This window comes from Canis lupus, chromosome 6 (assembly GCF_003254725.2).
Source record: "Canis lupus dingo isolate Sandy chromosome 6, ASM325472v2, whole genome shotgun sequence".
NCBI lineage: Eukaryota > Metazoa > Chordata > Mammalia > Carnivora > Canidae > Canis > Canis lupus.
The window spans coordinates 76,704,897-76,710,672 of NC_064248.1; positions in this window are offsets into that span (position 1 = coordinate 76,704,897).

Sequence of the window (5,776 nt, forward strand, 5' to 3'; positions counted from 1 at the left end):
TAATCCCAGTAATTAGTATATGTATATGTATGTGTATATATACCTAAGTGTATGTATATGTATATATATACACTCCTATTATTGTTACAAGATTCTCAAGCTTTATGACCTTCAACACTTCCATTTAATATAGGCAATTACTGATTATTTCTGATTTTACAATAAGAAAGCCTCTCTCTCTAATCAACTGACAACTTAATCTCTGTGATGTTATTTGATTAGAGCTATCTATTAAAAGCTTACATAACATCAAAGCAATTACACAGAGTAATGACTAATTTTTGAAATAACTTACACATAAAAAAAATAACTTACACATAATTTGTACTTAAAATCAGAGTATAAGATCATGTCAGGAGGTTATACTATGTTGTCTCATATTTAATTATATTTAAGCACTGTGCAACCAGCTGACCCAAGTGAAAGACAGAAAAAGAGAAAATATTAAAATTAACATTCAGATATTAATACATTTTAAATACTCTTATTTTTAAAATTACTCTCTTATTGCTACATGTTGAAAAATGGAGATTGACAAATAATTATATTCTCTATCTTAATCCTGGTATGCATTTTATGCTAAGTAAGAAAATTACATATATCATGGTATTTAAGATAATCAGCATTGTGTTTGACTAAGTAAAAATAGCTTGAAGGAACAGACTGACTCGGGTACTTGATGCACCCATTAGATTTCTTTATTTAGATAAAATGCAAACTCATTTTTAAAATTATAAATACTCATTGAAACACACTTCTCAAAGAAAATTTAAAATTACAGAAAAGTAGAAATTATAAAGTAGAATCATACAGAGCCCATCTAAGCTCAACTACTATTAAGACTAGGTACTATTCTTTTCCATCTTTTTTCCTTCCATAGTTAATGTAATCATTATTTCATTGTGGCTAGTTCTTAGCTAGAACTAGAAATTTCACCAAAGAAAAGAAAATGCCAGACAATCACATGGAATGGGTGACCATACATAAACACCAGCCTGTTAGTTTTTGTCCCTAGACATGGCATATGACATAATTCCACAAAGAAGACCATTTATCCATTTCTTTTAAAAATGCAGAGGATAAATCACTGAATAATTCCTAAGTTTTGTGCTTGATAAAATCTTCCAATTTAAGAGAATTCCTAAAGCTGCCCCTTCCTACATTTGCCAGCCACTTCCTGCCTTCTTCCCATTCATTTTCCATGAAGCAAGCCTTGCAATTTGGTGTGCCCAACTTTCCTTCTTTTGCAGGATCCCATTGTGAGCACTGTGCTCTGTGAAGATCACCACAGTGTTTGTTAAGATAGGGGAGAGGCAGATCTAACTAAAGTAACATCCTGCCAACATCATTTCACTATATAATCATTGCTAATATTATGCCAAGAAGGCTTAGGAGCTACTTTTAAGACCAAAAATGGAACATGGGCTTTACAATTTTTAATCAGAATAAGGAAGATTTAGGTCAGGCAAGAGGGACTAACTTAGAAATTCAGATTGGAAAAATTAAGGAACCTGCTTTCTAAGAACCAGAGCTACCCATTTGGAGCATCTAGAGAATCATATCCCATCTACAAACAAATAAATCCAGTTTAAGGAAAAAAATCAACTGAATTAAGACAAATAAACCTGTTCGTAGTAGTTATTTAAAAAAAAAAGTTATTTGAGACTTTTACTTTTTTCATTTTTATCATCTTATATTTGTCATAGTCAAGTCAATAAAACTTTTGAAAATACCATCAAAGGCTAATTAAAAACTGGTAAATGCTGTATGGCAAACAATCTAGACAGAGTCCCTGTGCTATATTCTAAACCAGAAAATAGCAATAGACAGCAAAGCCAGCCTACTTTCCAAGAATTCTGTGACAATATTATTCCATCATCCCACAGTCTGGCTAAAGAATAAAATTCAGTGCTTTCTTCTGTAAACTTGATAGGAAGAGTATCAATAATTAGGGATTAGGGGGCAGCCCGAGTAGCTCAGTGGTTTAGCGCCGCCTTCAGCCCAGGGCACGATCCTGGAGACCCGGGATCGAGTCCCATGTCGGGCTCCCTGCATGGAGCCTGCTTCTCCCTCTGCCTGTGCCTCTGCCTCTCTCTCTCTCTCTCTCTCTCTCTCTCTCTGTGTGTGTGTGTGTGTCTCCCATGAATAAATAAAATCTTTAAAATAAATAAATAAATAATAATAATAATTAGGGATTATAAGAAAATATGCTCTTAAAGAATCTCTAAAGAACATCCCTAAGGAACAAACCTGGTAAAATTCAGCGTCGGTGGGAAAACAATCTCTGAAAGATGGGAAGAAAGGAAACTCCCACTCTTTGACTGCCTTTTACTTTTAGAGAAAAGTGAAAGTCACTCCCAATGCTATACCCATCATGGTACTTCCTGTACCATTTTCAAGATGAGGGAAGGGAGGTCAAGTTACTTTTCTAATGAAAAGCAAAACTTAAACCAAGTCTAAACCTAACAGTTCCCCTTGAAAATTTGGTTTCTGATACCTTCTGAAATATTTCTACTTATTGAACATTTTTATTTCAAATACAACCACTATCATACTACTTAGTCATCAAGTCTGAGTGCAAATAAAATCTTTACCTGGTCAGGAACTCTTACTATTGATTAGTAGGCACAAATGTTTCTTAAATAATAGTGACCATATAGCAAGTATTTATTATGCTAGGGATTCTACTAATCAATCTCCATAAAATCCTATGTGTAGATTTAATAATCCTATGTTGCAGGTGAGGAAAGTGAAGCTCAATAATGTTAAATATCTTAGCCAAGTTTCCGCACAGAATGGTGATCTAATTCCAAATACTATCTGTCTCTGTTGGACACAGTGAACTACTACTTGGAGGTGGTTCACAATTTCAACATTAGATTACCACATTCTTTTGGATGATATCCAAAAAGTAGACATGCAGGAGATATTTCCCAATTCATTTGGAGCCCAGTATTACCCTGATAGCAATTCCAGACAAAAACATCACAAGAAAACTACAGAACAATATCACTTAGTAATTTATATGAAAAAAAAAAGTGGTCAAAAAATACTAGCAAACCAAATTCAACAATTCATAGAAAGGACCGAATCAAGTGGAATTTATTCTAAAAATTCAAGGTTGGCTTAACATCCAAAAATTAATAAATGTGAGTGACTGGTCTGAGTGGCTCAGTTAGTTAAGTGTCCGACTCTTGATTTTGCCTCAGGTCATGATCTTAGGGTCTTGAGATCCAGCACTGAGTCAGGCTCTGCACTGGGTGTGGAGTCTGCTCAAGATTCTCTCTCTCTCCCTCTGCCCCCCACCCCACTGCTCACAGGTGCACATGCGCTCTCTCTCCCTCTCTAAAAAAGAAATCAATAAATGTAATGCACATATTAATACAGTAAAAGACAAAACCACACAATCATCTCAGTAGATGCAGACAAAGCATTTGAAAACATTTAACAACTCTTCGTGGGAGAAACAGAAAAAAACATTACAAGTAAAAAGGAATTTGTTCATCCAAATAAAAAGCATCTATGAAAAATCCACAGTTCACATGATGCTTTATTATGAAATATTGAATTTTGCCTCCCAAGATCAGGAGCAAAAGAAGGATGCCTCTCTCCCCACTAGTACTCACATTGCACTGGAGCTTTTAGCCACAGCAATTAGACAAGGAAAAGAAATAAAATGTAAAAGGAAGAATAAAACCATCTCTGTTCATGGATGACATGGTTTTGCATCAAAAACTATTAGAATCCATCAATTCTATCAAAACTATTAGAACTAATAAACAGTTCCACATAGGTGCAGGGTACAAGATCGGCATACTAGAACGTGCACAGTTGAGATTATGGAGAGTTTGCAGTAGGGGATAGGACATCAGAAGGAAAGCCAAGGAAGGGTGAAGGAGAACGAGAGGATGGCCTGAAAATTCCAGGCCCCATAGTATGAGGGACTTGGGAAAGAAAGCATTCACCCCTTGCAAAGGTTTCAGAGATGCATTATTATCATAGTAGAGTCATGGTTTTTGTTTGTTTGGTTTGGTATTTGGGTTTTGTTTTGTTTTGTTTCTAGCCATGTTTTGGTTTCAGCAAAAGGAAAACAGAAAGTTCACAAGTGAGACTGAAGATAAAAAGGATCTAATTCACACAGAATTCTAGGGTTTCAGAGCTGGGCCTGTGGCAGATTAGAAAAGGCAATGCCTGGAACCCTAGAACTAGAGTCCAGAGTATGAAAGAGTATGAACAGAGATGAGGGATATCATGACTTCACTTCTGATGCACCAAAAGCACAAAGTGATTGAAAGGTCATGAGTGTTTAGGGACAGGAAGCAAGAACTACTAAGGGCCTCACGCTTGGCTCCTAATGATGGAGATGAGGAATCCTATAGAAGAGCAGTCTTAGCTTGAGGACACTGACACTCTTTGAGGCTTGCTGGTTTTAGTTGAGATGACGGTCTTACACTTTCTTGACCTCTACCAAATGGCAGCCTGACATGGGAGTCATCTCACTTACTCACTCACTTTCATGTGCTCACTTTCTATGTTCTATACATTTTTCCTTGCATTAGCTCACTTAATCATTAGGTTATATCCTAATGATTAAATGAAGTAGATACAAAAAAACAATATTTGTAACAAGGAAGTCTGGCTCCAGAGTCTATGAGTCTAATCACACTGTAGGTGACATTTCAGATGATGAAAGAAATGGGAAAATATAATCACTTCCCTTGAGTCCACCTACAGACTTAAAAAGTCAGAATTATAAGAGAGCGTAGGACTCTCAGTAGTCCTTGTTTCTTTGACATCATCTACCCATCACCCATCATTATTATCTTCCCTGATAACGATGTTGTTAAAACTGTATCTACTTCTACCTTTGATTTCAGAGGTAGTTCTGAGTGCAGGACCATAACTGAGGAGAGGTTGAAATTAATATTTCTATCATCTTTGTTGGATTGTTCATGGAATCAAGACACTGTTTGGAGTTGCTTCTGTCCTGGTTAGTGCTTGGGAAACCACTAAAACTCATCTTGTACGACCCAGTATTCGAAATATCTCATATCCATGACCGTGGTATAGCTTTTGCTGCTAAAACAGCCACCAATGACCAGAGTTAACTTGGATGCAACTGCACAGGCAACTGTGGCCTTCATAAAAGTCTAAGCTCTCCACCTCCAGAAAGTTCTGCTTGCAAGGAGGATAGATGTTTAAAAGGACTTAACACTATAAGGCTTACTTTTCTAAGAAATGTTTATGGCCATCCCTGGGCCAAAGACAAAATAAATAGAGAAAAGCAAAACAAAATAAAACAAAACAAAATTCAATGCAAAATAGATCACCATCATCAACAACAAGAACAAAAATAAAGAACAGAGTAAATAAGACTGTGGGTTAGAGGAGATGATTTTTAAAATTCTCTGTACAATGGAATATTCCTCAGCCATTAGAAATGACAAATACCCACCATTTGCTTTGACGTGGATGGACCTGGAGGGTGTTATGCTGAGTGAAGTAAGTCAATCGGAGAAGGACAAACATTATATGGTCTCATTCATTTGGGGAATATGAATAATAGTGAAAGGGAATAGAGGGGAAGGGAGAAGAAATGGGTAGGAAATATCAGAAAGGGAGACAGAACATGAAGACTCCTAACTCTGGGAAATGAACTAGGGGTGGTGGAAGGGGAGGAGGGCGGGGGGTGGGGGTGACTGGGTGGCAGGCACTGAGGGGGGCACTTGATGGGATGAGCACTGGATGTTATTCTGTATGTTGGCAAATTGAACAC